General features: G+C 36.3%; 1 protein-coding gene across 7 annotated transcripts in view; it reads right to left on the bottom strand.

Moving 5' to 3' along the window:
* The window catches only part of MEIS1 (Meis homeobox 1), a 144058-nt gene that overhangs the window by 5473 nt on the left and 131101 nt on the right, over positions 1–7484 (bottom strand). The gene's annotated exons all lie outside the window — the stretch shown is intronic.

Here is a 7484-nt window from a genome sequence, read left to right as displayed (position 1 = left end):
GAAACAATACTGGCTACCATTCTTTTCAACTGCAAGAGGGGAAATTTGGTGTTGTGAGAGAGATGGTCATAAGGGCATCTGTTCCCTCTCCTAATTAGTGACATTTCAATCTTCTGTTCTCTGACTTCTTTTTTACAATTTTTATCAAAACCTTCCCTACCTCTTGCAAACCTAATTCTATTTTAATGCCCACTATTAAGATAATGAACCAGGATGGCAGCACACCATCAAATGAGAAAATGTCTGGAGTTTATCACCACTAAGTCACACTGCTGGGGACTTCAGAGAAATTCATTCCTGGTAGAGAATTCTTGGGGTGGCTCTGTGTGTGTGTGTGTGTGCACGCACACACGCATGCGCACGCACACACGCATGCGCGCACTCCTCATGCCAAGTCTGAGGTCAAGACAAGGTCATGGCTATACAGTAATTGAACTTAAATATTGCTTTCTCCAGCTACTCCTGAACATGTATAATAAAAAATCTTGAAGACACTTAAGTGTCTTAATAAGATTTCTTTTTACAATTTTTGTAGCCTCTAAAAAAGTGGCTAGTCACTGAAAATTTTAACAATTTTTGTAGCCCCTAAAAAAGTGGCTAGTCACTGAAAGCTTTAACATAGTCCAAAGCTATGCTCATGAAATTTCTCTCGTAAGAGGTTTTTGCACCCTGTAATACTAAGCATTTCACATCAAATACATAAAATGAATCGGATATATTCAATTCTGAAATAGTACACTGCTTTTAATTCTCAACTCAGATTTGAGTATATCAAACATGTGTGCGTACTCAGTTGCTAAGTCATGTCCAACTCTTTGAGGCCTCATGGACTGTAGCCTACCCAGGCTCCTCTGTCCATGGGATTTCCAGGCAAGAATACTGAAGTGGGTTGCCATTTCCTTCTCCAGGGGATCTTCCTGACCCAAGGACTGAATCCACATCTCCTGTATTGCAGGCAGATTCTTTACCACTGAGCTACCTGGGAAGTTCATATCCAACATGAGTACCACATAAAAAAATACAATGATTTTAATACTGTACTGTTAATAATTAAAGGACCCACAGTCTAGGGACTTCCCTGGCAGTCCAGTGGTTAAGACTCTGCACTTCCAATGCAGGGGATGTGAGTTTGATTCCTGGTTGGGGAACCAAGAGCCCACATGGTATGTTGTGCTGCCACAAACTTAAAAAAAAATACATAAAGGACCTTCATTCCAGCATGAATCCTAGTTGGTAAGTCTGCCCACTTCAGGAAGGAAAACAGTTCCTGAAATACAAGCCATTAAACAGGCTTCCTTTGTCGCTCAGCTGGTAAATAATCCACCTGCAGTGTGGGAGACCTGGGTTCGATCCCTGGGTTGGGAAGATCCCCTAGAGAAGGAAAAGGCTACCCAACTCCAGTATTCTGGCCTGGAGAATTCCATGGACTGTATAGTCCACTGGGTCCCAAAGAGTTGGACACAACTGAGCAACTTTCAGTTTTCACTTTCACTTTCAAACAGGCAGGCATAGGTTTTTTAAATAAAAAAATGCATACTTCATGACATTTTAAGATTCTAAACTTTCTTATATCCTTATGTTCTTTATCTTAGAAGTAATTAAAATAACGAATGAAACTGAAATCTAACTCAAAAGACATTGGTTAGTGTTAACTCTTATTGACAACATATATTAAATTGGTTCTCATATATGAAGTCTCCAAACTTCTAATAAAAATATTTAAAACACAGATCTACAACAAATTGTGTTGCAAATCAGGTTATCATTATCTTGTATAAACCATGAAAATTGGAATCATGTGAGCAGAAGGTTAGATTAATTCTCCATTCTCATTATAAGCACAGGTGTAGCACAAACACCATGTGAAATAACCAATTAAAATGAAAAAAAAAATCTGCTTTTTCATTAGCTGCCTTCGCTGCATGACCAATCAGAAAATTATTTAATATTAATATTCTGCATATACCAAGAGTAATTTTCATAGTAACTAACATAGGTAAGAGAGCAAAAATGCCTCTTTATCTATGGTATTATTCAAAATCTGCATTCTCTTGAAAGGAACTCTGATAACTTTTTTCAAGTTCTTTTAAAAACATAATATTTTAAGGATATATATTACTTATCTAAAAATAAGGAGAGTCTTTTTTAACAGATGAGAAGAAGCCAAGGTTCCGAGAAATTAAGTGATTTATTTGAGGTTACATGTAACCCAAGAGATGTTAATAATTTGGCAAAAGGTAGCAAGCATACCCCTCTCACCACCACAATGTCCTGACCAGAGCATGGCCACTACTGTGCCACCCATCTAGAATATTCTGGACTAGATATCTAAACATGAGCTGATTTTGAGCCAGTCACCACTGGCGACAGCCTCACTGTTGGGTCCAGGAATATGGATGACAACATTTTGGAGACTTTGGGATTTTGATGACTGTACTACTTGTGTGTAAAGACCAAAAAAAAAAGCTATGCCTAAGAAGACTCAGCAAATTGGGTTATCTATATTCCCAAGCTTGCCTCCTTCAAACTCATATGTTCAGATTTCCAAAGACCAGTTCATGATAACCATCTCAGGTCTGAATCCATGACAGTTAACCCATGGGGCCGGAAAAGCCACCTATCAGGTTTGATCATCACCTAGCTTGGTCACTAACACGAATCCCCTCTCTCTGATATCCCTACCAGGTTGATGGGTAGCCTCTGCTAGACTTTTTTTTTTTTTAATTTATTTTATTCAAGTATAGTTGGTTTACAATGTTGCATTAATTTCTGCTGCACAGAAAAGTGACTCGGTTATACACATATACCCATTCTGTTTCATATTCTTTTCCATTATGGTTTATCACAGGATATTGAAAATGGTTCCCTGAGCTACACAGTAGGACCTTGTTGGTTATCTATTCTATATATGCTAGTTTGCATCTGCTAACCCCAGACTCCCAGTTCATCCCTTTCCCACTTCCCCACCCCCACGCCTTTCTTTGGCAACCACAAATCTGTTCTCTGGGTGCTGGACTATTTCTAATACAGCACCGGTCACCGTAACGGAGAGCCCGCTTCCTCTACAGACACAGTAACTGTTAGAAGGTTCTGTCTTACCTGATCTAAAATCCTTTCACCAGGACAACTTCTTGGGGGTAATTTAAGCAATTCTAATCTCACTTCTTCAGCTAGCCTTTCAAACATTAGAACTATAGCCACTGTGCCCCATAGGTCTCCCCTCTTCTCCCTAGGTTAAACATCCGTGATTCCTAACAAGTTCCTTCCAGAATGTGAGTTCTAGGATTTTGAGTCCACTCACCCCTTGGGCCACTCTCTGCTCAAAATGCTGAGTCTCTCTGCATGCCTCTGCGAGCAACACTAAATGCAGCAACTTCAGGCCTGCTCAGGTCCCCGTGGAGAGAGCAAACATCTCACCCCAGCCTCTTAGTTAGGGCCCCCAGGTACAGGATGCTAGTTGCTTCTCTTTGGGTGGCAATAACCATTTGTTGTTATTCACAACACAGATGTGGGCTACCTAAAGGATATGTAGGTATATAGGTGGGAATCCTGTCATTAACTAAAAATTTTTAAACCTTGAAAACCTAAGGACACATCATCTTATCCAAACTTCTTGACCACATTAGTAGGTATATTTGGAAGTCCTCACTTTTGTAAACTTTAATTAAAAACAATATTTGTTTCAATATGATGGACATTATCAGTACATGTAGGACATAGTAAACTCTCAGAATGCTACTGAATTATAATTCCTATACTTATATGAAATACATAGTATTATCTGGGGTCATGGTAGACATCTTTATCTGAAAATAACTGAATAAATAGCAAAATATTTTATTTTGAAAAACAATACCACCTTTTCAATTCTAAAACCATTCCAACATTAGACTCTATTCAGTGTATTTTATGATTTTCCTTGAATGTCTTATATGTACTCTCTTTGGAATTAGCTATATACAGCAAGGTCATGTGTTTAGATGGCTTGTGTTGAATTCAGATAGGAAAACATTTTCCTTCTGGGCAAAGTAATAAAATGACATACTTGCTCCTCCCACTATAAGTCAAACAGAGGTCAGTTCCCCCATCCCTGTATCTGTTTAAATAAACTGGTCCAGCTGTTTGTTTCCAAAATGCCCTTTGACCTTGTGTCTCATCCTCCCTGCTTTTGTGACAGAATGCTTTACTTTCCATTGTGGAATATTCTAAATTATCAAGAATCTTCTAAACACTAAGAACCAAAAAAAGATCTTTGGGTTTTATGTAAACTCACATGAACATATTCCCTTCTAAAACACTGTCATTTTAAGAAGCATTAGTAAAATAGTTATTTTAAACTCATATGTATGAATACATAAATATATATTAGAGCTTGAACATAAGAAAAAACAATGTTTTTGAAGAGAAATGAAGAGGATGACAAAAATTCCAATCTGAATGTACAATAAAAAATACATTCTTCAATACCCATAAAACAGTTTAACATGAAATATATCCATGAAATACACACAATCTTTGGAATTTTCCATATTGATAAGGTGATTTTTAAAAAGCTTATTTGTTTAAAGATGTAAAAGAAACTTTTAGAATTTTATATTGATGTCCAGGCATTACAGTCCTTAAAACACAGATATATAATGTCAGGAATATAATAACAGTTTGCTTTTCTTACTCATTAAAATAGTTTCACACCTTGGCTCAACAGAATGATGCTCAAATTTGCCACAGATTGGGCATTTTACAAAGTAATCCTTTTAGTTAAATATCCTTTAAGGTTGAGAAACATCCTGTTTGCATTTCCACATTTCATTCCAAACATCAAGGTATATGTTTTTAAAAATCCCGTTTTGCTTTGAAAACAGTCTTCTTTTGTGAAGCACTAAGAACTGGACACCTTGTAGGTGGTTGAAAACTGAATTAGAGAAAGAATTCTTAAATTTCCTTTTTTCATGGAATCATGGATTAGAATTTCCTCCTGTGACCAAATGGTCTCCTTTCTCAAAACAAGAAGTTTTACAAAGGAAAGGAAGATAATGGATTGGCTTTAGAGCTTTATTCCATGTCAAAATAAACAGAGGTGTATTTCTTTTTACCTAGTTATTTGGTTAGAACTCAAGTCCTATTAAGGGGGCAGTAGGAGGTTGAAAGGGGAGCAAAAGTCTTAAATATCTGAGACATGGGATCATCTAAAAACTGAGTTTTACCATCTGCATTTTTTAAAAAATAGGAATCAGACAAGGAGAATGGAAGATGAACCCTGAGTTATGCTAAAAAGAAATACAGGAAGTTGTGCTCTATTCTTTCTTGTCTCTGCCCTTAGATGTTTATTTATTATTGGACTTTTTCTCCCCCCTTCTGTTAATTCCACCTATCTCCTTTATTCTTCATCTTTGGATATGTGAATAGTTTTCTGAGCCAGATCTGGTAGCACCGCGTTCTAAAGTTGACCTTCGTCCATCGGTTTATCCTCCACTCCCTGACCAGATTCCTTTCCACAAAACTGGATTCTTAAATGTAGTCTTCTCTTGGTGCGAACCGGAGGGGTGGCCAGATCATAGTGGACATCCTTTAGGCCCAAACACCAGGTTTATTTGCCCAGTTCCACAGGCAATTTTCCTACATGGCTTCACCCTATTCCTATACTCTTAAACCTTTGGTCCTCCACAATACTGACAAAAGGAAGGAAAAACTACTTGCTTACTCTCAAAAATATAATTTTCACCTTTACTCAATTCTACTCCCCCGTGTTTACCACCCTACTTATTCACTGATGATTAAGGGAGACCGTCTTTTGTTATTTTAGCATGCCACAGCTTATTCATGGAAATCAAAATAAAATTCTCACAAAATACTGTGGTTTCTAAACAACGACATGACTCTCAGTCATCTCCAAAGAGCTTCTTGCCAATCAGGTATAAGCGACTAGCCAGCAGAAAGGTAGGTATCCATTTAAGTATGGAGAAATGCCATTCTCTAATACGTACCCTTCTTTGTTCAAGAAGCTAAAATTATTAACTATTAAGAAAAAATTTCATTAAATAACAGGATATGTTAGTAAAAATGCCTTCTATACCTATACTATCCATTAAAGAAAGTATTAATTATATCATCTTGATTAATATTTAGGTATACTTAAGAATACTTACATATATATTTAATAATAAAAATTAATGCCATGCCTTCTTAAGTACTGGTGATTTCTTCATGAACTGTTCTTTATTCAATTAAACATGAACAACATGCAAGTATAATATTTAATTGCTATATAATTCATTTTACTTATATTCATTGCTATAAATATTTTTAAGGGCAGAATTAAGTCTTGTAAAATAGCTTCTAATATAAGTTACCATCTTGGAAAGTAGTTGCTGAATTCCAGAATTTCGTTCTTTCTTTTTCCATGAATTTTCTTATGAAGCATTTCTTTCAATTTTATCAGAGCCATTTAAAGAAAACTACATATACGACTCTTTTTTTTTTTTTTAAGTCAGCATTTCCTAATAACTTTAAAGCCTGTTTTATAAACAAACCTTTCAGGGAATGAATTCCAGCTATCTCCCACATAACACTCTGTTCTTTTAAACAAAAATTTGACTTCAAAATCTTTTGTTGGAATTCTCTATTTTAGATTTACATTTACTTATTGGATTTAATGATCCGTAACTGGCAGGCTTTAGGGTCCAAGCCTTCCACACTCCCTTTCTTTGTGAAGTAAAATTTCATGAAACATGATTTTTAGACGCTCAAAAAAGTTGACTCAATCTCAAGTCAAACCTTATGAAATCATGTTTTTGGCACTGTCTTCCAGTTTCTCAACCTCCTCCAGGATCCGACAGTTCCAGGACTGCAATACATCATCTGTGCGTCTGGGGTTGGGGGAGGTGAATGAACGGGAGGGAAGAAGAAAGCACGTGTTTTGCTCTCCTTCTACTCTAGAAACATACTATTGGAATTTGTTCAAATCACAATAAGCCCATCCATCAGAGGTCTGAAAAGGTTCCCCTTCTCTAGAAGTGATAGGTGTATTTGTCAAACTACTCTTAAAAAAAGCTGAAACTAAGACAGTTGAGAAAGTTAATCACATATAAAATTTTCTTCCAAGCAACTAGTGAAAAAAAGAAGTCGCTAATTAGTTGAAAATTGTAATGCAAAGTAAAAACAAAATCCAAGCATCATTTTGGACTTTATAAGTTGAAATAGCTTGCAAATACATCATCACTTGGTTATATATTACAGAAAGTTTTCCTTGAAAGCAAATTGGAAAATGATTTTCTTCACTCTAAAAAAAAAAAGAAGCAGCTCAGTTTGCTAAATCCTTTAATCTGAACTGAATTCAAAGCAAGGGTGGCTCTCTTAGGTGGGGATCTCTATTTCCTTTGCTGTCTTCTAGATCACTAAAACCTTAGGCTCCAAACTCAATGGAATGAATTATAGGGATGTATCACTAGACTTAGCATAAGAAATATCCAGTAGTTATACATACT

This window comes from Bubalus bubalis, chromosome 12, assembly GCF_019923935.1.
Source record: "Bubalus bubalis isolate 160015118507 breed Murrah chromosome 12, NDDB_SH_1, whole genome shotgun sequence".
Classification (NCBI taxonomy): domain Eukaryota; kingdom Metazoa; phylum Chordata; class Mammalia; order Artiodactyla; family Bovidae; genus Bubalus; species Bubalus bubalis.
Note: the sequence above shows the minus strand (reverse complement) of the source record. Positions and strands in the feature narration are given on the sequence as shown.